Consider the following 27,820-nt stretch of genomic DNA (forward strand, 5'->3'; position numbering starts at 1 on the left):
GCCATTTTCATGTTCTCCTGGCAATAAAGTAGGGGTTGAATTGAAATGTGAAACCATTGGGTGGTGCTTTGGGTGGCGTGGGGGTGGGGACTCTGAAGAGCTCCAGTCCTTTATGTCTCAGTGCAGAAATAATTCAGTGAGAGGCAAAGTGATAGATAAGAAGTGATTTATTAGACTAGGAGCACTTGTGAAGCTTATAGGCAGGCGGGCGAGAGGGTGCCACCTCGAGAACTTACTTGAATGTCATTCTTGAATGGACGTCATACTTCCGTCATCAGCTCCTCCTCCAGGTTGGGCAGGGGAGTTTTTCTGTCCCTACATGGTAAAGCTAGGTCAACAAATTATTGTTTCCTAGTAGTATGTGTGCAGAGAGCATGTGTTGACTTACTGAGCTCACTGAGCAGGATGTGGGTCTCATGCTGTCATGGTTTTATTGTTTGGGGCTTGTCTCATGCTTCCGTTGCATTGTCTTGTTGCCAAACAAGCCTGCTTGGTTTTGTGGTTAAGCAGACCTGCTTTCCTGGTAATCATTAACTTAAAGGGTCTCCCATGTTTTTCCTACTTACAATCCCCTAGTGGGATTAATGTTTTAATCACCTACTTTGTCCCTTTACTCTGTCCCTATCAGAATGAGGGCAGTAAGATGGCGAGGTTCACTGAGGGATCCAGAATTAACACAAGGAAGACCAAGAGCGTAACAGGAAAATATTCATGAGGCACATGACCTGGTAGTTAGCAAAGAATTAGAAGAGTGTCTGAGCTTCCTCAGTGGCTCAGTTGTAAAGAATCTGCCTGCAGTACAGGAGACGCAGGAGACACAGGTTCAACCCCTGGGTCAGGAAGATCCCCTGGAGAAGGGAACGGCAACCCACTCCAGAATTCCTGCCTGGAGAATCCCGTGGACAGAGGAGCCTGGTGGGCTACAGTCCACTGGCGTTGTAAAGAGTCGGACATGACTGAAGTGACTGAGCACGAGCACAGAACTCTTTCACCAGAACATCTGAGGAATCTAGATTTGGGCCTTTTCACTTTGGGAAAGTTTCTGCCAAAGAAGATTGTTTGCTCTATAAAGTTTCGGTAGGTAGAGAGTTAAGCCCCAGGAATCTGAAACATTCACTCATGTGGAATACCTCGTGTATTCTGGCCTGACTACCTGTGTTGATCTAACCGTACTGAATTTATGTTTAGTTTTACCTTATTGAAAAAAATTGGGGGGGCGGGGTTTGGGGCAAGCTACGGCATGTGGTTTCTTAGTTTCCCAACCAGGGATCAAACCTGTGCCCCCTGCAGTGGAAACTTGGCGTGCTAACTGAAGTGAGTTTAGAGAGTAACATGATACAGTTGAACAGATTGGAGATGAGGAAGAAAACACCTCGGGTGGATTGTGTGCTCTGCCCCTGGTGATCTCACTGTGTAGTGCTCTTGACTATGTTGCTTAACCTGTTTGGCCTCAGGTGCTTCACTTGTAAAATTAGACATTGGGCCATAGCATTGCAGCTATGTCTTCAATCACGAAAGAGTGTGTGTTGAATCACGGAAGAGGGTTATGGCTAGCAAGCGCTCATAATTTACAGTCCTGAAAGAAAGTATGTTACATGGGGAACACCTTCCCTTAACATTGTCCCAGTGGTAAAAAGACTGAAAAGTTCTAGATAAGGAGACATAGTATTTGTCATATTGGAAAATTGTCTTGCTGCTTCCCCACACCAAAAGAAAAAAAATGGTGAAAATGAGAGGATACACTAAAGTGAACCAAAGTTTATTGTCTCCCCTTCCCCAGCCCCAGGTTGATTTCTTTTAGGCCCTATCTATCTGTTCTTATGCTACTTAACAATCTGGCTATTAAGTGTCTTTCTGATAATAGGACTTTAAATCACCACAGCAATAGATGAAATCACCAGCTACCAATTTTTGATTTCCATCTTACAAACATAGGAATCTTGTTTTATTTGTTTAATTTTTTTTATTTTAAAATGAAAGTATTTAATCCTAGTATATGGGGGATGAGTTTTATCATTAATTTTTAAATCCTAATGTAACAGTAAAAATTATGTGAAATGAAGAAATTAAATTTAAAATGAAGTTAATAGCAAGTAAATATTTGTGCTTTGCCCTTTAACAGGAAAAATACATAGCAAAGGGCTTCCCTGGTGGCTCAGTGGTAAAGAAGCTACCTGCCAGTGCAGCAGAGATGGTTTCGATCCCTGGTCCAGGAAGGTCTCACATGCCACAGAGCAACAACTGTGACCACGCACCACAACTGTTGAGCCTGTGCTCTAGAGCCTGAGAGCCACAATTACTGAGCCCATGTGTCCTAGAACCCGTGCTCTGCAATAAGAGAAGCCGCCACAATGAGAAACCTGCACACTGCAACCAGAGAGTAGCACTCACTCTCCACAACTAGAGAAAAGCCCACATAACAGCGAAGACCCAGCATAGCCAAAAGAAGAAATAAATGAAACTATTTTTAAAAATTCTTAGAAATATAGCCAAAGGAAAGAAAAAACCCAAGTCAAAACCCTTATTTTCTTTCCTGACGAAAGTAATGATGTATTCCCCATGGATTAGGTCCCAGAGGAAAAGCATACAGAGCTCTGCAGCAGAAACATTTATTTAGTAAAACCTCTTAGTGATGCAGAGCTCGCCTCTATTGGGAGTAGAGAAAGAAATTTTCTGTTATGTAGGTTTATAAGATGACATCCTTTACTGGATTTTTTTTTAATACAAGTATTAATGCTTTGGGTTAAGTACTTACTATAATATTAAGCAGTCTTTTGTACCTTGGTATTTCATTACTATTAAGTTTGCATTTAAAAATATTTGTCCGTGCTTGTGATGGGTCTGTTAAGATTTTCTATTTCTTCCTGGTTCAGTTTTGGAAAGTTGTACTTTTCTAAGAATTTGTCTATTTCTTCCACGTTGTCCATTTTATTGGCATATAATTGCTGATAGTAGTCTCTTATGATCCTTTGTGTTTGTGTGTTGTCTGTTGTGATCTCTCCATTTTCATTTCTAATTTTATTGATTTTATTTTTCTCCCTTTGTGTCTTGATGAGTCTGGCTAATGGTTTGTCAATTTTATAAACAAATGGGATATAATTAAAATTAAAAGCTTCTGCACAACAAAAGAAACTATAAGCAAGGTGAAAAGAGCCTTCAGAATGGGAGAAAATAATAGCAAATGAAGCAACTGACAAACAACTAATCTCAAAAATATACAAGCAACTCCTGCAGCTCAATTCCAGAAAAATAAACGACCCAATCAAAAAATGGGCCAAAGAACTAAATAGACATTTCTCTAAAGAAGACATACAGATGGCTAACAAACACATGAAAAGATGCTCAACATCACTCATTATCAGAGAAATGCAAATCAAAACCACAATGAGGTACCATTTCACACCAGTCAGAATGGCAGCAATCCAAAAGTCTACAAGCAGTAAATGCTGGAGAGGATGTGGAGAAAAGGGAACCCTCTCACACTGTTGGTGGGAATTCAAACTAGTACAGCCACTATGGAGAACAGTGTGGAGATTCCTTAAAAAACTGGAAATAGAACTGCCATATGACCCAGCAATCCCACTGCTGGGCATACACACCGAGGAAACCAGAATTGAAAGAGACACGTGTACCCCAATGTTCATCGCAGCACTGTTTATAATAGCCAGGACATGGAAGCAACCTAGATGTCCATCAGCAGATGAATGGATAAGAAAGCTTGGTACATATACACAATGGAATATTACTCAGCCATTAAAAAGAATACATTTGAATCAGTTCTAATGAGGTGGATGAAACTGGAGCCTATTATACAGAGTGAAGTAAGCCAGGAAGAAAAACACCAATACAGTATACTAATGCATATATATGGAATTTAGAAAGATGGTAACGACAACCCTGTATGTGAGACAGCAAAAGAGACAAAGGTGTATAGAACAATCTTTTGGACTCTGTGGGGGTGGGGGAATGATTTGGGAGAATGGCATTAAAACATGTATAATATCATATAAGAAACGAATCGCCAGTCCAGGTTCGAATGAGGATACAGGAAGCTTGGGGCTGGTGCACTGGGATGACCCAGAGGGATGATATGGGGAGGGAGGTGGGAGGGGGGTTCAGGATGGGGAACATGTGTACACCCGTGGCGGATACATGTTGATGTATGGCAAAACCAATACAATATTGTAAAGTGAAAAAAAAAAAATCATAAGGGACTTAGGGGGTAAAAAAGGCAAGGTGCATGTAAACCAAGCAAGGAAGTAGGAGAAAGCATGAACTTGACAATCAATTTCTTCACTTTTTATGGTGCTGTCTAAAATGGAAACATAGTTAAATATAAATAAAGACAGAAATGAAAAAAATAAAAATATTTGTCACTTGTATATGCATGCATGCTGAGCTGCTTCAGTTTTGTCTGACACTTTGAGGCCCCACGGACTATAGCCTGCCAGGCCCCTCTATCTGTGGGATTCTCTAGGCAAGAATACTAGAGTAGGTTGCCATGCCCTCTTCCAGGGGCTCTTTCTGACCCAGGGATGAAACCTGTGTCTCTTTGTCTCCTGCATCACAGGCAGATTCTTTACCACTGAGCCACAGGGAAGCCTATGTACAAATAAATAGTATGCCTGCTGCTGCTGCTGCTGCTAAGTCACTTCAGTCGTGTCCGACTCTGTGCAACCCCAGAGACGGCAGCCCACCAGGCTCCCCCGTCCCTGGGATTCTCCAGGCAAGAACACTGGAGTGGGTTGCCATTTTCTTCTCCAATGCATGAAAGGGAAAAGTGAAAGTGAAGTTGCTCAGTTGTGTCCGGCTCTTAGTGACCCCATGGACTGCAGCCCACCAGGCTCCTCCGTCCATGGCATTTTCCAGGCAAGAGTACTGGAGTGGGGTGCCATTGCCTTCCCCTATGTTTTAGTAAAAATATTTGGATTTGATTTTTTTCTAGGTCATGGTCTAGTTTTTCTGATTGTACAGGAAATCGAAGTCTTTCTTGTGTGCTTTGTCCTTGACTTATGGTGTGATCATAGTATTGTTATTCACAGGTGAACTTTTCCACTTGTGGGGGATGAAACTTGCCACAGTCCTGGTCTATATGTACATCATGATGATTAATTAATGCTTCCCTGTAAAAATTGTTTTTAAATGCCCAAGAGGATTAATTAGTATGTTTATAACATACTCTGGCAACTTTGGAGAAGAGGCTTCCTATAATACATTGTCCTTTACAACATATCTTGACTTTTTTTCAAGCTAAAATGATATTTTGGATTTTCACTTTGGAAATTGAAAAGATTAAACTAATTTTCCAATTTCTGTTGCATTAAAGCATATTTTAGGAAATTAAAAATTTTAATTGAAGATATTGTTTGAAATATCTATGTCTCTGAACACTTTTTGACTTAATTATAAAGAATAGGAACTAACACTTTTGACAGTATGGAGAGAGGACTATCTAACTTAAAAGCTCTTTTGCTACAAAGTACCTAGAAATTCTGGATGAAATGTTACAAACATATTTGTAATCAAATGCTTTTCTGGGCTCACAGGTAGCAAGGGAAATACCTATGGGCTAAAGGTTAAGAGGGAACTGATTATCAGATTTGTGAGCATATGAATGTATGCCAAGGCAGCCCTGAGGAGTTTATTAGTCTCAGTAGCCAAAGGTTTAATGGCCACACTGGGATAGAGGATGGTACCTTTCTGATTTGTAGAAATTAGAACTGAGAACTCTTTATAAAGCCATGTCTCTTGAAGAGTTTTACCCTCTGTGGAAGGGCAGGTTGAAGACAAGGAAGCTTATCTGTCTAAACTTGGGCTTGGGTTGGTGGGAGAAACTGGGATTTACTGTAGTTCATCTTTCATAAAGTTTTGGGACTTGGATTTAATACTTTATGAGTGAGCAGAAAGAGATTCAATAAATAGCATGTTAGTCCTTCAAAAACTTCATGTCAAAGTACCAGAGTGAGCTTCTATGACTGTAGTCATACTTTTCTCAGTCATGACATTATTTTAATTGCATTATTTCTCTGCTCAAGATGTTACTTAGTAATAAGTAGTAAAGTAGTAAAATGACCTAAAGATAGTCAGTAAAAATAAGGGTATGGAGTATTGACATCTGGAAAAAAGTGTGTGAAAGTGTTAGTCATTCAGTCATGTCCAACTCTTTGCAACTCTAAGGGCTGTAGCCCACCTGACTCCTCTGTCCATGGCATTCTCCAGGCAAGGTTGCTGGAGTGGATAGCCATTCCCTTCTCCAAGGGGTTCTTCCCGACCCAGGGATTGAACCCAGGTCCTCTGCATTGCAGGCAGATTCTTGACTGTCTGAGCCACCAGGGAAGCCCATTGACACCTGAACCAGCATTATAAGTACTTTAAACATTTCCTCCTCTTATGTAGAATTAACACCTTCGTTCTATCCCTACTAACTTTTCCTTTTTTTCCTCTTTTTTTTTCCACTTGTAGTTTGAGATAAATACTATTTTTCCATTAAAAAAATTTTTTTTTGGCTGCACTTCAGGGACCTTCATTCCCTGAATGAAGAGCTTGAACCCACACCCTCTGCACTGGAAGGTCAAGTCTTAGCCACTGGACCACCAGAAAAGTCCCAAGATAACTTAAGATTCACATGGTTCTAAGAAATAATGAGAGATTCTGTACGCTTTAAAAAGTTTTCCCTAATGGTAACATCCTGCAAAACTGTAGTACAGTGTCATAGCTAGCATATTGATAGTGATAAGGTCAAGTTTTAGAACATTTCTATCACTAGAAACATCTTTTTTTTATAGGTTACAACCCTTTTATAGACACAACCATTTTCTTTCTTCCCCTTGCCCCTACTTAACCCCTGGCAACTGCTAATTTGTTTTCTATTTCTGTAATTGTGTCATTTCAAAAATATTATATAAAGGGAATAGTATAGTTATGTAACACTTTATGTTGGCTGTTTTCACTCATCATATTTCCCTGGAGGTCCATTCATTTTGTTTTCTGTACCAATAGTTCATTCCTTTTTAATGCCAAGTAACATTCCATGGTATGGATGAATTCACCATTCATCCATTGAAGAATACCTGGGCTGTTTCCAGTTTTTGATTATGATAAATACAGCTGCTGTAAACATTGATGTACAGGTGTTTGTGTGAACATATGTTTTCCTCTGGGCTATATGCCCAGGAGTGCAGTTGCTGGGTCATCTCATAGTTGCATGTTTAGTTTTACAGAACTGCCAAGCTTTTCTAGAGTGCTATACCATTGTACATTCCCACTAGCAAAGTGTGAGAGATACAGTTTCTCTGCATTCTTGCCTCCTCACTGAGGGTTTTTATCATGAAAAGGGCCCTTTTGTGTAAATCTGAATTTTAGAATATAGCCATACCTTGTTTTATTGCATTTTACTTGTTTGCATTTCACAGATACTACATTTTTTACAAATTGAAGTTTTGTACGAACCCTATGTTGAGCAAGCCTATCAGTATCATTTTTCCAACAACATTTGCTCACTTTGTGTTTCTGTGTCACAGTTTGGAACTTTTTCAATATTATATTTGTTATGGTGATCTGTGATCAATGATCATTGATGTTACTATTATAATTGTTTTGGGGTGAACTATATAAGACAGCCTCCTCGGTTGTGTGGCTTGTGGGATCTTAGTTCCTGGACCAGGGATTGAACCCACAACCTTGGCAGTGAAAGCTTGAAATTTTAACCACTGAACTGCCAGAGAATTCCCCAGCAGCAGGGTTTGAGAGGATTGACAGTAGCCCCTTGCGCCAGGCTTTTTTTTTCCTTTGTCAGTTTTTTTAGAGGTTTTCTAGTTTCACTGATAATTTAAAAATAATCATCTCTTTTTTCATTGATATTCTAATTGTTTTTGTGTTTCTGTTTCATCGATTTCTGTTCTATATGTAATCTTTATTATATACAATACTTTTTTGCTCATGTTGGGTTTATTTTGCTCTTCCTCTTCTAAGTTTTTGAGTTGGACAATGAGATTATTACTTTTCTTCTTTCCTAATGTATGCATTTAGTGCTATAAATTTGTTTCTTAGCTTTCTTTTTTTTTTTTTTTTTTTTAAAATATGGAACGCTTCACGAATTTGCGTGTCATCCTTGCGCAGGGGCCATGCTAATCTTCTCTGTATCGTTCCAATTTTAGTATATGTGCTGCCGAAGCGAGCACTGTTTCTTAGCTTTCATTGTGACTCACAGATGTTGATATATTGTATTTTCATTTTCATTCAGTTCAGTATACTTTTTTATATCCCTTGAGGCTTTCTCTTTTATCCGTGGATTATTTAGATATGTGTTTTTTAGTATCCAAATGTTTGAAGATTTTTGTGCTCTCTTCCTGTTATTGATCTGTAGGTTGATTTCATTGTGGTGAAACACAATCTATATAATTTCACTTCTCTTAATTTGTTGAGATATGGCTGAACATATATTCTATCTTGGTTTATGTTCTAATACTGTGAAATGTGAACAAAATGACGTGTGTCGTTTCTAGAGGGGAGCCCTTAGAGTTGGTACACTATTTGCCATCTTCCTGTCCTAGGATGGTGGAGCCCTTATTAGCATATGTCCCTATGTTAGGACAGAGTGGAGCTAAGGCTTTTGCCAACCCACATTGTTCATTTATATTTAAACAAGACATAAACCCTTGTTCTTGTAAGCACTGAGACTTTGAGGTTTGCTTATTGATACAGTAGTCTAGTCTTTTATGACTAATGTACCAAGTTAATTTACTCTTTATTTTTTCACTGTATCTTATTCCAATCTGTTGCCCAAAACTGCCTTAAAAGTCCGCTTCTGAGATTGTGGCATGAGCTGCCACAGATACTAATCACTGAGACTCTCCAGATCATTTTTGATTAGCTAGGTACAAGCCATTAAGACTTTTGGACTGCAAAATGCTAGCATATTGAATTTTACTGTGTTTGCATGTAGAAATGTGTACCAAAACTATTTGAATTACTTAGAGTGAGAGGGTTGTTATTTTTTTGAAAATAATATTAGAGAAAGAGGAAATTGGGACCTTTAAGGACAGATACTTTGCATTCTGATTATAATTATACAGTTAATAATACTATATTATATACTTAAAAGTTGCTGAGAAACTAGATGTTCTCACCACAAAAAGAAATGATAATTATGGGATGTGATGGAGGTGTTAGCTAATGCTACAGTGGTAATCATATTGCAGTATATAAGTGTATTAATTAACACATTGTATACTTTAAATTCATTCAAGTATATGAATAAATAAAACTGGATAAATTCATACAGTTAGATGTCAATTGTATCTCAAGATTTTTTTTAAATGGATAAGGACTAAATGTTTTCTTCCTAGAATATGAACATTGCCTTCAGTGTAAAATAAAATGAAATAATTTTGAATAAATTATAATAGTTTTTCAAATTATGCAATTTATCTCATTAAATTTTTTAACAAATAATTTTTATTGCAGTATAGTTGCTTTACAATGTTGTATTAGTTTCTGCTGTATATCAAAGAAAATCAGTTATACATATACATATATTATCTCTTTTTTAGATTTCCTTCCCATTTAGGTCACCACAGAGCACTGAGTAGAGTTCCTTGGGTTATATTGTATGTTCTTATTAGTTGTTTATTTTATACATAGTAATGTTTATTTGTCAATCCCAATCTCCCTGTTTATTTCACCCTCTTACCCCCATGGTAACTATAAGATTGTTTTCTACATCTGTGACCTATCTCTGCTTTACAAATAAGTTCATCTGTACCATTTTTCTAGATTCTACATATAAGTGGTATTATACAGTATTAGTCTTTCTCTTTCTAACTTACTTCACTCTGTATGTCAACTTAAACTTGAAATTTAATTTTTTTATGTAATTTCAATTTTTATAAATTTTAGGAATTTTAAAAAATTTGAAAATAGAAAATTATACAAAGAAGAAAAGTGAAATTCCTTGTTTTCTTACCAACCAGAGAAAACTATTCTGAGATATTTCCTTCATTTTTTTCCCTTGTATGCATGTGAACTTTTTTTCCTTTGGTATAATTGGCATCAGTATGTTTTGTTGTTCAGTTGCCAAGTCGTGTCTGACTGTTTGCAACCCCATGGACTGCAGCACGCCAGGCTCCTCTATGCTCTGTTATCTCCTGGAGTTTGCTGAAATTCATGACCATTGAATCGGTGATGCTATTAATGTCTAACCATGTCATCATCCAGAGAAGGCAATGGCACCCCACTCCAGTACTCTTGCCTGGAGAATCCCATGGATGGAGGAGCCTGGAAGGCTGCAGTCCATGGGGTCACTGAGGGTTGGACACGACTGAGCGGCTTCACTTTCACTTTTCACTTTCATGCATTGGAGAAGGCAATGGCAACCCACTCCAGTGTTCTTGCCTGGAGAATCCCAGGGACGGGGGTGCCTGGTGGGCTGCCGTCTATGGGGTCACACAGAGTCGGACACAACTGAAGTGACTTAGCAGCAGCAGCAGTAGCAGCAGCAGCATGTCATCATCTGCCATCCCCTTCTCCTTTGGCCTTCAGTCTTTCCCAGCATCAGGGCCTTTTTCAATGAGTCAGCTCTTTGTATCAGGTGGCCAAAGTATTGGAGTTTCAGCTTCAGCATCAGTCCTTCCAATGAAATTCAGGGTTGATTTTCTTTAAAATTGACTGGTTTGATCTCCTTGCAGTCCAAGGGACTCTCCAGTATCACAGTTCAAAAGCATCAGTTCTTCAGTACTCACTCTTCTTTATGGTCAGCTCTCAGATCCATACATGACTACTGGAAAAACCATAGCTTTGACCGTAATGGACTTTTGTCAGTAAAATGATGTTTCTGCTTTTTAATACGCTGTCTGGGTTTTTCAGAGCTTTCCTTCCAAGGAGCAAGCATCTTTTAATTTCATGGCTGAATCACTGTCTGCAATGATTTTGGAGCCCAAGAAAATAAAATCTGTTATTGCTTCTACTTTTTCCCATTTGCCATGAAGTGATGGGACCTGATGTCATGAGCTTAGTTTTTTGAAAGTTTTAAGCTAGCTTTTTCACTGTCCTCTTTTACCCTCATCAGGAGGCTCTTTAGTTCCTCTTCCTCATGTATTGACTCTTTTATCATTATGAACATATCTTAATCTCTAGGAATATTTCTTGCCTTTAAGTCTGTTTCAGCTGAGAGTGGTATAGGAACTCCAGTTTTCTTGTGATGACTGTCTGCATGGTATATATATCCATTCTTTTACTTTCAGCTTCTTTGTCTTTTTGTATCTAAGTTGTGTGTCTCTTGTGGACGGAGTATAGTTGGGTCTATTTTTATCCAGTTTGACAATCTCTGTGTTTAACTTATTTATATTTATTGTATTTACAATATATATTTACATTTTAATTGGAAATTTACAAATTAATTGGAGATAACTTAGATTTACAAATAGCCATTTTGTTGTTTTCTCTGTATCTCATATATATTTTTGTTCCTCTGCTCCCCCTTTATGTGTCAAATAAATACTTTTTAGGATACCACTTCAGTTCCTCTTGATTTAAAAATGTAGTTGAGTGTTTTTAAAGGATTGCATGAGGGATTACAGTGTACATCATAACCTCTCACTGTACACTTCAGATTACTAACTTAATTCTGCTAAAATAGTGAACCTTTGTTCCATCCTAGCTCCATTATCTCTCCCCTGCCTTTATATATATATATGCCTCATATGTGTTTTATATGTATGGTACATATATATGTTTGTTCTATGTGTATATCAATTTCACTTTAATGTGTCAAAGTCTGAATCTCTTGTCTTTATCTTATTTGGGATTCATTACTCATCTTTGATTTGTACCTTGTCCTCAAATTTTGAAAAATTTGACCAGTATTTACATATTTTTCTGCCTCCCTTTTCCTTCTGATACTCTCATTACATGTATTTTGATTCACTTAATGCTGACACACAGGTCTCTGAGTCTCTTGTTTATTTTCTTCAAACGTTTTTGTTTCTGTTCTTCAAATTGGATAAGTTTTATTCATCTGTCTTTAGTTCACTGATTCTTTCTCTGCTATTTTGAATCTTCTTTTGTACCCCTCTACTGAATTTTTTATTTTGGTGACTATAGTTGTCAACTTCAGAATGTCAGGGTTTTTTTTTTTTTTAATTAAAAAAAGTTATTCGTTAAGATTCTCTGTTGAGATTCTCTACTTGTTTATATGAGTCACTATCATCATACTTTCCCTTAATTCTTTGAGCATTGTTCTCATTAGTTCATTGAAGATATTTTAAATAACTGCTTTGATGTCTTTGCTAAATCTAGTATCTTGGAATCATGAAAGACTCTATTGCTTGCTTTTTCTCTTCTTATTATGAGTCACATTTTCCTATTTTTTTTGTTTCATATTTTTTTTGAAAATTGGAAACTTTAATAACATATTATAGCAGCTGTGGATTCTGATGGCGTCCTTCCTATCCCTAAAACTTGTCATTCCTGATTTTTGTTTAGAATTTGCCTAGAGTAAATCTGTGAAATATGTTTGTCCTGTAGTGTGTGGAAACAATGATCTTTGCTCCATTTATTATCATTGTTGTTGTTTGTTTTTAAGGCTAGTTTCCTGTGTCACCCCTCGTATCAGTCAACAATTAGTCAGAAATTGTGCTTAAATACAGAGAGCCACTAAGGCTTTCCGCTTCCGCTGACAGATATGTGTATAGATTGGGTAGTGCATTCAAAATTCAGGTCATTTTAAAATTTGTCCCTGTTTTTATGTTCCTTTGAGACTTCTTGTATTTCCATCCAGGTGTCTTGCTGAAAGTATTACTTTTGTTTCAGGTTTGGAGGACTTGTTAACAAAAGTCACTTGTTACACACAATAAACAATTTCAATATTTAATTGAGGATTAGTTGACTTAATTTCAATATACAGTCATTAAAAGAGAAATAGAAACAATAGTGAAAAGTACAGCACATACATCACCAAATTGGGCCAACCAGTGTGCACATGTGTGTGCTTAGTCGTGTCTGACTCTGTGACCCCATGGACTGAGCCTGCCTGGCTCCTCTGTCCATGGGATTTTCCAGGTAGGAATACTGCAGTGAGTAGCCATTCCCTTCTCCAGGGGATCTTCCCAAACCAGGAATCAAACCCAGATCTCCTATACTGCAGGTGGATTCTTCACCAGGGAAGCCTGACCAACATGTAGACTTAAAAACAGCCCTAAGAAATCCCATGTGACAGCTATTTGGAGTCCCAGTTGGGAAAAGGTCCTGGGCAGTACATCCACTCCATGGATAAGACCTCAAATTGCAGTTTCTGGGGCTCCCACTTATAACCCCAGACTGCAGACTGATATCATCCGTTTGCATGCAAAAATTCACCTCTGGTTTTACTTTAACATTGTTACAATGCTGTTTGTTTTATATTGTGAGTCATAGGATTTTGTCAAACCTTGCTGCAGTTGGTCAAACCTCCAGGTACTCAAGAGTTCCAAGACCCACTCCCTTTCTTATCTGAAGTGCTGCCTGACTCTCTGTTCTTGCAGGCAAGCACGGAATTTGGTCAGTGTCCAGGCAGGTTAGAAGCAAAATCAGGGGCCTGCTATCCTGCTTCTGAAGCCTGAACAAGACTTCCTGCATGTTAATTTCCTTGATACCAGGAGTGTGTGGCTAGTTTGGGATTTCTCCAATCTCTCTTGCACATGCTTGTAGCCCCTGTTTATCTGGGATTACATGAAGAGTGTATTAAGTTGATCTGTGGCTGCCTCTCCTCTACAATCTCTCTGTTAAGTCCCCTACTAATTTGACAGTCTGCTTGTTCTTGTACTAATAGAGATTTCAACCTCACACTTGCTTGGATAGCTTCCGAATTTTTCCCTTCACTTCTGGGATGCTGCTGCTGCTAAGTTGCTTCAGTAGTGTCCGACTCTGTGCAACCCCATAGACGGCAGCCCACCAGGCTCCCCCATCCCTGGGATCCTCCAGGCAAGAATACTGGAGTGGGTTGCCATTTCCTTCTCCAGTGCACGAAAGTGAAAAGTGAAAGTGAAGTCGCTCAGTCGTGTCCGACTCCTAGCAACCCCATGGACTGCAGCCCACCAGGCTCCTCCGTCCATGGGATTTGCCAGGCAAGAGTACTGGAGTGGGGTGCCATTGCCTCCTGGGATAGGTTTTCTGTTTTCTACTCTGAATCAACTCAGCTCTGCTCTGTCAGCCTCACTGCTAGTTTTCATGGCCTGTTCCACCTTTGCAGAACTACTACACTGACCTAACTTGTGGGGAAGAATGAGTAATGGGAGCAGCCCCAGGAAAGGATGCCACAGACTTCTGATATTCATACCCAGATTCAGTAGATTTTCCTGATGAAATACTTCTCATTTTATTGTATGCCTATGGTCAATTTCCAGTCAATTGAGATGATTGTTTTTGACAGTTTTTCCCCCCCCAGCTAGATGTTTGATTTTGCAGAATATTTGCCAGAATTCTCACTCCATCATCCTGGAAGCATCCTTTACTTCCTTTTGGTGTTTTTTTTGAAATGTTTATTTTATGTGGTTTTTCATATAAAGATGTACAGAATATTGCACAAAAAGGGTATGATTTTAAAGTCCATTTAAATTTTATTTTCTAAGATACTACAATTCAGCTCATTTAGTGATGATTATAATTAAACAGAAAATTAATTTTTTATTGTTGCAGATTTCAAGTTCCACCTATAAAGACAGGAATGAAGAGTAAAAGACAGTTTGCACATCTGCCTGATGCAGAGAAGCTGATAGCAGGTAAAAAATAAAAAAAGTCAAGAAGGTACAAAAACTCTTTTACTACCTCATCAAAATAGAGTTGATGAGTGATAATATTCATAGAATATTTAAGCCTTTATGCTCAGCAAAAACTGTTTTTCAGGATAAACAGCCTCTTATCACCTGTCATCAGACAATATAAAATGAAGTTGTATAGATATGTGTGTCATTGGCACTGTATCTGGATAGTACAATTATAGGTGGTTTTAGATTTCTACTTTGTAAAAGTCTGTATATTCCAAGTTTTATACAATGAACAGGTTTATTACAGCAGTGAGGAATAATACAAAAATTTTAAATTTTTTAAAAAGCACATATACATATTGAAAAATACAGACAAAATATTAACCAAAATTACATACCTATACAAATTAACCAGAGACCCATCCAAAGGACCATCCCTCTAGATGGGCCCATCCTAAAAGAAATCAGTCCTGAAAATTCACTGGAAGGACTGATGCTGAAGCTGAAACTCCAATACTTTGGCCACCTGATGCGAAGAACTGACTCCTTGGAAAAGACCCTGATGCTGGGAAAGATTGAAAGCAGGAGGAGAAAGGGACGAGAGGATGAGATGGTTGGATGGCATCACCAATTCTATGGACATGAGTTTGAGCAAGCTCCAGGAATTGGTGATGGACAGGGAACCCTGGTGTACTGCAGTTCATGGGGTCACAAAGAGTCAGACATGACTGAGCAGCTGAACTTAACTGAACTGATACAAATTAAAATATATAATTGGGATCATTCTGTACAAATGGCTTTAACTTTTAGATTTAACCACATATTGGATCACTGTCTTCTGAAACAAAGAATCTTTAACCTTTAATTTTAAAAAACAACTCACTGACATTTCAAATCCACAGTTTCATACTTTTATAGATTAGATCAATTAGTATTTCTTAGTACTCAGTCTGTGCCAGAGACCATGATGTTTCTGAAGAACTTGGAGTCCCGTGGAAAAACATCATATATAAACAAATCACTGTGATTCAGGTTATATGAACAGTTTTAGCAAGGTACAGAAGTATTATCTGGAAGTAAAGATTTAGTGTGCACCACAGTATCCTTCTAACTGATCTCTCTCCTAGTCTTACATGCCTTCATTCTATTCAGGGCTATAGGTATAGTGGTTTTTCTAAGATGCACATCTGATCAGTTTAAAACCCTTTATGAATGGTATTCCAGTAACCTTAGAATAAAGCTTGACTGCCTTTCAATGTGGCCTTTTGTATATGTTAATTATCCTCTCATCTGTCTTTATCAAGTTCCCTTCAGTCTCTAGTCTTTTTTGAAGTCAGCTTTCTTTATATATGTCATTTCCTTTTGTTTTGGGGCTTTTTTTTTTACTTCATTTTACCTAGAATTGTTTTCCCTCTTCTATGCCTGGTTGTCTTTTATTTATGTATTTTAAAATATATATTAATGTATTATGTCTATTTGCATGTATATTTTGTTTATATTTCTCATTTAGGCATGCCTTTACTGTAAGTTTGACGGGGCTGATACAGCTCTTATATTCATCTACTGCTCACCAGAGTAACAGTAGTAGTAGTTAAAATGTGGAAACACTGAGCTCCCCCCCAAGTGACTCCTCATACCTTAGCTCTCCTGGCTTCTCTTGTAGGATTCCCAGGGCCTTCCCATAATCCAGCAATGAAAGGTTTATATCTGATAGAGAAAGGTCCTGATCCAGCACTGTGGTTGGTGACCAGTGTTATCATTGTAACTATCACCTCTGGATAGATACCTCTAGTATGTACTCTTGTACTGTCCTTCACATTCCTCAGAGTCCCTTGGACTGCAAGGAGATCAAACCAGTCCATCCTAAAGGAAATTAGTCCTGAATATTCATTGGAAGAACTGATGCTGAAGCTGAAACTCCAATACTTTGGCCACCTGATGGGAAGAACTGACTCATTGCAAAAGACCCTGTTGCTGGGAAAGATCAAGGCAGGAGGAGAAGGGGACAACAGAGGATGAGATGGTTGAATGGCATCACCGACTCGATGGACATGAGTTTGAGCAAGCTCTGGGAGTTGGTGATGGACAAGGAAGCCTTGTGTGCTGCAGTCCATGGGATCACAAAGAGTAGAATACAACTGAGCGACTGAACTGAACTATTTATATTATTGGGCTTCCCAGGTGGCGCAAGTAGTAAAGAACCCACCTGCTAATGCAGAAGACATAAGAGGTTAAATCCCTGGGTCAGGAAGATTCCTTGGAGGAGGGCACAGCAACCCACACCAGTATTCTTGCCTGGAGAATTCTATGGATAGAATTCATATGCCTGTCGAGCTACAGTCCATGGGGTCACAGAGAGTCGGACATGACTGTGATTAACACTTTCACTTTTATCTATATTATTTGCTATTGTAACTCTAGTACAAAGGTCAGTATTTGACATATAATAATGGGTACCCAGTGATTGAATGGATGGTTGATGGATAGAGAAATGAGTGAGTAAATGAATTATCAGTGTCACTTAAAATCAGCAGAGTAGGTGTGCTCAACCACAGATAACATATAGAGTTAAGGTAACACTAACAAAAGAATCATGGCATCAGTAGAAGAAAATCCAGTAAAACTCAAATTTAGAAGGAAAGGTCAAATAATGTGTGAAGCAGAAGAAAGTAGTATCAGTATTTTGGGTATAAAGAGTTGTTAAGAATCATAATAGTTTAACAGTATGAAATACATTTGAACTAATTGAAAATAACAATTTGTGAAGTTGATCTAAAGTAACTATATAGAGGAAATATACAGTGTTAAATGAACATTTTAAAAAATGAAAAGAAAGTAGAATCAATAACTAAGGTTATACCTAGTAAATCTATAAAAGAAGAGGAAATTAAACCTAAAGCTACGAAAGGGAAAGAAATGATAAAGACTAGAGCATAAATTAATGAAATTGAAAACAGAGGAAAAAGTAGAGAAAATCAACAAAGCCAAAGTTGGTTCTCTGAAAAAATTGATAAAATTGATAGGCCGAGAATCTGGTTAACCAAGAGGAATGATAGGTGACATGTCTTACCAATATCAGCAGTGGAAGAGGGTTCATCACTGCTGATCCCCTGAATATTAAAAAGATAATAAAGAAATACTGTGAACAACTCTATGCCCAAAATACAATAATTTAGTTAAAATAGACCAATTTCTTGAAAAACACAAACTACCAAACCTCACACAAGAAGAAACATATAGCTGGAATAGCTCTATACCTATTAAAGAAATTGAATTTATAGTTAAGAACCTTCCATAAAAAGAAAACTCAATGTAGACAGTGTCAGTGGTGAATTCTAGCAACCGTTTATGTAAGAAATAGTATCATTCCTTCCAGAAAATAAGAAGGATCACTTCCCAACTCATTTTATGAGATTAGTATTACCAAAATACCAAAACCAGACAGAAACATTCTAGGAAAAGACTAATATCTGTCATGAACATAGAAATAAAGAGTTGAAACAAAATATTAGCATATGAGATTCAGCAATTTTTAAAAGAGATTATGCATTATGACCAAGTGAGGTTCATTCCAGGAATGCATGGCTGGTTCAGCATGTTAAAAAAAAGAAAAATCAATCAATATATTTTATCATCTTAGACCAAATATGAAAAACCATATAATCATCTCAATAGATGCAGAAAAAGTATTTGACAGAATTCGACATTCTTTCATAATAAATCTCTCAGCAAGTTAGAAATAGAACTTATTCTACTTCCTTAGAAGAAACTATGAAAAACCTCCAACTAACATTGTACTTAATGATGACTGAATGCCTTCCACCTAAAATTAGAAACTAGGTAAAAATGTCTTCTCTCACTGTTCTTACTCAACATTTTCAGTTCAGTTCAGTCGCTCAGTCATGTCTGACTTTTTGCGACCTCATGAATCGCAGCACGCCAGGCCTCCCTGTCCATCACCAACTCCCGGAGTTCACTCAAACTCATGTCCATCGAGTCGGTGATGCCATCCAACCATCTCATCCTCTGTCGTCCCCTTCTCCTCCTGCCCCTAATCTCTCCCAGCATCAGGGTCTTCTCCATTGAGTCAACTCTTCACATGAGGCAGCCAAAGTATTGGAGTTTCAGCTTTAGCCTCAGTCCTTCCAATGAACACCCAGGACTGGTCTCCTTTAGAATGGACTGGTTGGACCTCCTTGCAGTCCAAGGGACTCTCAAGAGTCTTCTCCATCACCACAGTTCAAAAGCACCAATTCTCCACCGCTCAGCTTTATTCACAGTCCAACTCTCACATCCATGACCACTGGAAAAACCATAGCCTTGACTAGATGGACCTTTATTGGCAAAGTAACATCTCTGCTTTTCAATATGCTATCTAGGTTGGTCATAACTTTTCTTCCAAGGAGTAAGCGTCTTTTAATTTCATGGCTGCAATCACCATCTGTAGTGATTTTGGAGCCTCCAAAAATAAAGTCTGACACTGTTTCCACTGTTTCCCCATCTATTTTCCATGAAGTGATGGGACCAGATGCCATGATCTTCATTTTCTGAATGTTGAGCTTTAAGCCAACTTGTTCACTCTCCTCTTTCACTTTCATCAAGAGGCTTTTTAGTTCCTCTTCACTTTCTGCCATAAGGGTGGTATACCCAAGTAAGACGGTAGGTGTTGTGAGAGGGCATCAGAGGGCAGACACACTGAAACCATAATCACAGTAAACTAGCCAATCTGATCACATGGACCACAGCCTTGTCTAACTAAATGAAACTAAGCCATGCCATGTGGGTCCACCCAGGATGGGTGGTTCATGGTGGAGAGGTCTGACAGAATGTGGTCCACTGGAGAAGGGAATGGCAAACCACTTCAGTATTCTTGCCTTGAGAACCCCATGAACAGTATGAAAAGGCAAAATGATAGGATACTGAAAGAGAAATTCCCCAGGTCAGTAGGTGCCCAATATACTACTGGAGATCAGTGGAGAAATAACTCCAGAAAGAATGAAGGGATGGAGCCAAAGCAAAAACAATAGCCAGCTGTGGATGTGACTGGTGATAGAAGCAAGGTCCGATGCTGTAAAGAGCAATATTGCATAGGAACCTGGAATGTCAGGTCCATGAATCAAGGCAAACTGGAAGTGGTCAAACAAGAGATGGCAAGAGTGAATGTCGACATTCTAGGAATCAGCGAACTGAAATGGTCTGGAATGGGTGAATTTAACTCAGATGACCATTATATCTACTACTGTGGGCAGGAATTCCTTAGAAGAAATGGAGTAGCCTTCATGGTCAACAAAAGAGTCCGAAATGCAGTACTTGGTTGCAATCTCAAAAACGACAAAATGATCTCCGTTCGTTTCCAAGGCAAACCATTCAATATCACAGTGATCCAAGTCTATGCCCCAACCAGTAACGCTGAAGAAGCTGAAGTTGAATGGTTCTATGAAGACCTACAAGACCTTTTAGAACTAACACCCAAAAAAGATGTCCTTTTCACTACAGGGGACTGGAATGCAAAAGTAGGAAGTCAAGAAACACTTGGAGTAACAGACAAATTTGGCCTTGGAGTACAGAATGAAGCAGGGCAAAGGCTAATAGAGTTTTGCCAAGAAAATGCACTGGTCATAGCAAACACCCTCTTCCAACAACACAAGAGAAGACTCTACACATGGACATCACCAAATGGTCAACACCGAAATCAGATTGATTATATTCTTTACAGCCAAAGATGGAGAAGCTCTGTACAGTCAGCAAAAACAAAACCCGGAGCTGACTGTGGCTAAGATCATGAACTCCTTATTGTAAAATTCAGACTTAAATTGAAGATAGTAGGGAAAACCACTAGACCATTCAGGCATGACTCAACATTTTACTAGAAGTTTAAGTGCAGTAAGTGCAACAGACTTGAAATAAAAGGCATATACATTAGGAGAACAGGAAATAGAAACTAACTTTATTGCCAATAGACATGATTATTCATTTAGAAAATCTCAGATAATCTACAAAAATTTCTAGATTTAATGAGTGAATTTAGTGGTGTCTCGGTGGTAAAGAATCTGCCTGCCAATAAGGGAGATGCAGATTTGATCCCTGGGTTGGGAAGATCCCCTGGAGAAGGAAATGGGAACCACTCCAGTGTTCTTGCCTGGGAAATCCCATGGACAGAGGAGCTTGGCAGGCTACAGTCCATAGGGCCACAAAAGAGTTGGACACGACTTAGCGACTAAATAACAATGATAACAAAATTGAAAATTATTTGAAGCTAAAAGAAACATTTATATACACTAGCAAAGAACAATTGGAATTGAAATTTTAAAAATAACATTTACATCAGAACTTCCCAATAATGAAGTACGTAGGTATAAATCTAACAAATATGTAGGCTCTATATGCTAACAAATGTAACACATTAACAAAAGAAGTCTAAATAAATGTTTATAGATTGGAAGACTCAATATTATTGAGGTCTCCGTTCTCTCAAATGAAAAACCCCAGAATACTTTTTCATAGATGAGGAAATAGACAAACTGATTTTAAAATTTGTATGGAAAAAACAAAGGATTTAGAATAGCCAAAATAATTCTGAAAAAGAACAAAGCTGGAAGACATACATTACTCAATTTCAAGACTTACTATAAATCTGTAGTAATCAAGACAGTCTGAGATTTGCCAAGGATAGACATTTAGATAAATGGAACAGAAAATAGCTCAGATATAAATTCATACAAATATTGTGAACTCATTTTTGACAAAGGTGCAAATGCAAAAATAATTTAATGGAGAAAAATTCATCTTCAACAAATGGTACTGGAACAATTAGATGTCCATAAGCAGAAAATGAATGAACCTTGAAACAAAACACACTATTTACAGAAATTACCTCAAAATGGATCATAGAACTAAATATAAAACTGTAGAATTTGTAGAAGAAAACATCTGGGTTTTTTCCCTAGAGGAAATCTCTGTTTGAATTTGATGATGAATCTTTAGGTGTAACACCAATAGCATGATTTATACAAGAAAGAATCGATAAGTTGTACTTCATCAAAATTAAAATCTTTTGCTATGCAAAAGATACATTTTAGAGGGTGAAAATATAAGACACAAACAGGGAGAAAATAGCTGTAAATCACATATCTGATTAAAAAAACAAACATACACGTCTATCCACAATAGAAACTATTCTTAAAAGTCAACAGTAAGAACACAAACAACCCTATTAAAAAATGGGCCGATTAGCTTTTTTGCAATGGGTTTGCCGCCAGGACACAGGTGTCATGAAAACCACTATTAAACCTAAGCAAAAATGGGAGAGGAAAAGACCCACATCAACATTGTTGTCATTGGGCACGTAGATTCAGGGAAGTCTACCATGACTGGCCATCTGATCTACAAATGTAGCGGGGTCGACAAGAACAATTGAAAAGTTCGAGAAGGAGGCTGCCTAGATGGAAAAGGGCCTTCAGTTATGCCTGGGTCTTGGACAAACTGAAAGCTGAATGTGAGCGTGGTATCACCATTGATATCTCCCTGTGGAAATTTGAGACCAGCAAGTACTATGTTACCATCATTGATGCGCCAGGACACAGAGACTTCATGAAAAACAGGCACATCCCAGGCTGACTGTTCTGTCCTGATTGTTGCTGCTGGTGTTGGTGAATTTGAAGCTGGTATCTCCAAGAATGGGCAGACTTGTGAGCATGCCCTTCTGGCTTACACTCTGGGTGTGAAATAACTAATTGTTGGCATTAACAAAATGGATTCCACTGAGCCAACCTACAGCCAGAAGAGATACGAGGAAATTGTTAAGGAAGTCAGCACCTACATTAAGAAAATTGGCTACAACCCTGACACAGTAGCATTTGTGCCAATTTCTGGCTGGAATGGTGACAACGTAATGGAGCCAAGTGCTAACCTGCCATGGTTCAAGGGATGGAAAGTCACTCGTAAGGACGGCAATGCCAGTGGAACCGTCCTGCTTGAAGCTCTGGATTGCATCCTGCCACCAACTCACCCAACTGACAAACCCTTGCGTTTGCCCCTCCAGGATGTCTATAAAATTGGTGGTATCAGTACTGTCCCTGTCGATAGGGTGGAGACTGGTGTTCTCAAACCTGGCATGGTGGTCACCTTTGCTTCAGTCAATGTAACAACTGAAGTGAAGTCTGTAGAAATGCACCATGAAGCATTGAGTGAAGCCCCTCTTGGGGACAATGTGGGCTTCAATGTCAAAAACGTATCTGTCAAAGATGTTTGTCATGGCAATGTGGCTGGTCACAGCAAAAATGACCCACCGATGGAAGCAGCTGGCTTCACAGCTCAGGTGATTATTTGGAACCATCGAGGCCAAATCAGTGCTGGATATGCACCTGTGCTGGACTGTCACACAGCTCACGTTGCTTGCAAGTTTGCTGAGCTGAAGACTGATCGTCTTTCTGGGAAAAAGCTGGAAGATGGCCCTAAATTCTTGAAATATGGTGATGCTGCCATCACTGATATGGTTCCTGGCAAGCCCGTGTGTGTCGAGAGCTTCTCTATCTTCCCCAGGGCTATTTTTTTTGCTGTGGATGACATGAGACAGATAGTCGCTGTGGGTGTCATTAAAGCAGTGGACAAGAAGGCAGCTGGAGCTAGCAAGGTCACCAAGTCTGCCCAGAAAGCTCAGAAGGCTAAATGAATATTATCCCCAATACCTGCCACCCCAGTATTAATCAGTGTTGGAAGAATGGTCTCAGAACTGTTTGTCTCAATTGGCCATTTAAGTTTAGTAGTAAAAGACTGGTTAATGACAACAATGCATCGTAAAACCTTCAGAAGGAAAGGGGAATGTTTTTGTGGTCCATATGTTTTGTGTGTGGCAGTTTAAGTTATTTATTTGTAAAATCAGTACTTTTTAATGAAAACAACTTGACCAAAAATCTGTCACAGAATTTGAGACCCATTAAAAATAAGTTTAATGAGGAAAAAAAAAATGGGCAGATTCTTTACCAAAGGAGATATATGGATGGCAAATAAGCATATGAAAAATTGCACACTATCATAGGAAAATACAGATTAAATGCACAATTAAATAAATGACATATCTAATAGAATTGCTAAAATTAAACACTAAAACAGTGGACAACACCAAATGATGATGAGGCTGCAAAGATATAAGACTCCCCTGTGTTGGAAGATGTGAGTGAGTGTGATTGACCTCTACCATAGAGAGCTCACCAGTCAGGTACCTGATATTGGTCCTTGTTCTAGCTGTCACTCTTTGTGATTCTCAGTGTGGAGTCTTTCTGGAGTGGGATAGCTTCAACCTTCTCTTGTGTATTTTTTGAGCTGAGACTTTCTCCACACTGTGGCTTATCCATTAGTGTCCACTTTCTGTCTCTTAAAATTTAATCAAAACTTCTAGTCAACCAATGTACGCATTCTGTCTAACCCTCAGCATTGCAAAAGGAACAGAACTAGACACTCATGTCAACTTAGACCAGAAGTTCCATGGACTAGATTTGTTCTATGTACTATTCACGCTTCTAAATATGATCGTTGCTTTGAATGTATTCTCTTGGGAGAACGTATACTTTTTATAGTGACACCATTGCTCAAAACATTTTTTAATGTCTCTGATTAAATGAGTGAACAAGGTAGATTTTTTTACCCTAGAAAATGTTGCACTGGAGAAATATAATTAAAAACAAAATATCCTACCCACCCAGAAAACCTCTCTACAAAAGTAAAAGAGAAAGAAAACACTTGGTTTTATTATTGAATAAGCATTAAATTAGAGTGTGATGGACATCACAAGCAATCTGCAAAAGAGGTTGTGAAGGCAGAAAGAAATCTCCTCTTTTTATGTAGGCAGGCAGATACAGCCATTACACATATTCTAAAGGTAAGTAATAACTAGCCCTCAAGTTGAGGCTTCCCTGGTGGCTCAGAGGTTAAAGCGTCTGCCTGGAATTCAGGAGACCTGGGTTCGATCCCTGGGTCAGGAAGATCCCCTGGAGGAGGAAATGGCAACCCACTCCAGTACTCTTGCCTGAAGAATCCCATGGAGGGAGGAGCCTGGTAGGCTACAGTCCATGGGGTTGCAAAGAGTTGGACATGACTGAGTGACTTCACTTTCACTTTCACTTTCAGCCCTCAAGTTAGAGGACTTGACAGCACCGTATGTCATATCAGTTTATCCTAAATTCATCTGGTAATTGGGTCAGCTATGTTAGCGAATTGGCTTTATCCAACGGAAAAATAAACTCACTTCTTAAAGACAGGAGTTAGTTTGCAACTTGAATCAAGGCAGCCATGGAAATTACCCAGTCAGAGAAACTAGGAGATGGGGTCTTATCATCCCTGTTGTTTGAAAGAGGTGGCTCCCAAGTCCTGGAGGAAACATCAGGGTTATAAAACTGGCAAGAAGCCTATTTTGCTTTTAAAAAGATTTCACATCTCACAGGTGCAGAGAAAGAATTTACAGGCTTTCTAAGGAAAATGCTCTAAAGAGAGGAGGGGGGTCTCTTTCTGTTTTTTTTTCACCAGAGAAAATTAATTTTTTCTTTTTCAGTTTGCATCTGCCCTTACAGTTTGCTCAGGTAAAAAGCAAAGGAACAACAACAACAAAACCAGCAATGTAAAGTATAAAAAAATGTGAATGGTTATCTTTTGTAGTTTATGTACAAAATTATAATAGAAAGCAATCCTAAAAATGTTGTTCTAGAGTCTGACTTAAGCAAATCACTGTTCTTGGACTCCCAAAGATGATTGTGAGGTAGGAGATAGATGGGCTTCAGATTGGAAATTTACAATCAGCCACCCTTCTGCTTTCATTTCTTGAGATAAGAGATAGGTGGGCTTCAGTTGAGGAATTTACAACCAATAAAAACAGAGTAAATAGCCAGTCTTTGTCTCTTAACTCAAGGAAATAATCATGGCAAGGACAAAGAAAGGACAAAACCCTGTCTGATAAGCGAGACACTACACATGCGCAGAAAGGCTCCTTGGAGTAAAAAATCAGAGGGTCATTTGAGGCCATAATGAGTCACGCTTGATCCATCTTGGCTAGGGTGTGCGTGCACACCCCAGGGAGGGTCCTGAGACAAATTAACCAGGTGGGACAAAGCAAGGTGATTGGCCTGAGGGAAGACCCGGATAAAGGATTTAAACTTAACCAAAAGGCGTGACTTTCTCTCTGAGCTAGCCCACACGCCTTTCCACGTGTACTTTTCAATAAACTTTACTTTACTCTTTTCCGCCTCCTTGCCTGAATTCGTTCTTGACGGGGCAGGCAAGACTAGGGACCTTAGCCCTAACTGCTGGCTCCTGTGGCCCATTGGTTAGGACTCCTGGTCTTGGAAACTAGGAGCCTGCTTCCAGCTACCTTTCGCTGCTGCTTGCTGCAAGCTGCCACTTACTGCCACTCATGTCTGAAATCAATTGCTGCTAGAAAAGAATACTTTGGGATGTGTGTTTCCTGCTGTTATTGCGTAAAAAACACATTCTCTTAATTCATCATCATCTCCCTTACAGAGCTATGCCTAAATTCTTCTGTAAAATTAAATAGTACATTGTTCGTTTGAAAATGAGTGTACGACTTATTGTGCAAGCTTACTCTGGGAGTATATAGTGCTGATTCACTCCATCTGTATTCCTGTTAACACTTTTCACATATTTCAACTGTATCCTTTGTTATATTTTAGTTAATAAAGTAAATCTTTAGGCGTTGGAGCCATTCACTTGGCTGAAATTGGTCATGTAAAAACTAGCAAGTTGATGTTAATACGTGCATCAAAGTGACCTGTGCTGCTTGGTTAATTTACTTAACTTTATTTAAATTTTCCAGTAACCAATTATAAAGTTATAAAAGGGACTTCCCTAATGGCTCAGTGATAAAGAATCCATCTGCAATGCAGGAGAGGCAGGAGAGGCAGGTTTGATTCCTGTGTCAGGAAGGTTCTCTCAAGGAGGAAATGGCAGCCCACTGTAGTATTATTACCTGGAAAATCCCATGGACAGAGGAGCCTGGCAGGCTACAGTCCATGGAATCACACAGAGTTGGACACAACTGAGCACAAACACACACACACACAGAATTATGAATACATAAAACAATTTTTGACAAACATAATTCAATTGTGGATTAATCAGACTGTTAACATGACTCAAGTCAGGTAGAAGATTGCCTTCTGAAGTGCCGATTAGTGTTGTGGTACAGGTTTATTAGTCAGTAGGGAAACTGGGAGAAAAAAAGGTAAAATCCCTTTGCTTTTAAACAATTTTTTGTCCATATCTTGTCTGGGACTTATTGCTAGGAAGCCATCTTATAAAAAAACAACCTAAGTGAGGTAGGAGTTTATTACAATAAAACATACCTGTTTTAGAGAGATTGTTTTTAAAAACCACTGAAAAAAACCTGTCAATCTATATCAAATAGTCTTCAGTTAAAATGCTAGCATATCTTTGAATAGAGTTAATGAAGGAAAGTTATGACCAACCTAGATAGCATATTCAAAAGCAGAGACATTACTTTGCCAACAAAGGTCCGGCTAGTCAAGGCTATGGTTTTTCCTGTATGGATGTGAGAGTTGGACTGTGAAGAAGGCTGAGCGCCAAAGAATCGATGCTTTTGAACTGTGGTGTTGGAGAAGACTCTTGAGAGTCCCTTGGACTGCAAGGAGATCCAACCAGTCCATTCTGAAGGAGCTCAGCCCTGGGTGTTCTTTGGAAGGAATGATGCTAAAGCTGAAACTCCAGTACTTTGGCCACCTCATGCGAGGAGTTGACTCATTGGAAAAGACTCTGATGCTGGGAGGGATTGGGGGCAGGAGGAGAAGGGGACGACAGAGGATGAGATGGCTGGATGGCATCAGACTCGATGGATGTGTCTGGGTGAACTCTGGGAGTTGGTGATGGACAGGGAGGCATGGTGTGCTGTGATTCATGGGGTCGCAAAGAGTCGGACACGACTGAGCGACTGATCTGATCTGAATGTAAAATAGAGCAGCGGTTCTCAAATTGTGGTCCACAGACTAGCCACATTGACGTCAGCTGGGACCTTGCTAGATGTGCACACTCTTCCCCCAGCCCAGACGTAGTTAATCGGA

General features: G+C 38.8%; 1 protein-coding gene and 1 pseudogene across 1 annotated transcript in view; both read left to right on the forward strand.

Moving 5' to 3' along the window:
* The window catches only part of GRAMD1C (GRAM domain containing 1C), a 99,545-nt gene that overhangs the window by 10,476 nt on the left and 61,249 nt on the right, over nt 1–27,820 (forward strand). Inside the window, exon 2 of the mRNA XM_010845347.1 lies at nt 14,671–14,753. The gene's annotated coding sequence lies outside the window, so the exon portion shown is untranslated. The remainder of the gene's footprint in view (nt 1–14,670; nt 14,754–27,820) is intronic.
* Nucleotides 21,194–23,704, forward strand: LOC104992456 (annotated as a pseudogene).

Source organism: Bison bison, unplaced genomic scaffold (assembly GCF_000754665.1).
Source record: "Bison bison bison isolate TAMUID 2011002044 unplaced genomic scaffold, Bison_UMD1.0 scf7180017864215, whole genome shotgun sequence".
NCBI classification, from domain to species: domain Eukaryota; kingdom Metazoa; phylum Chordata; class Mammalia; order Artiodactyla; family Bovidae; genus Bison; species Bison bison.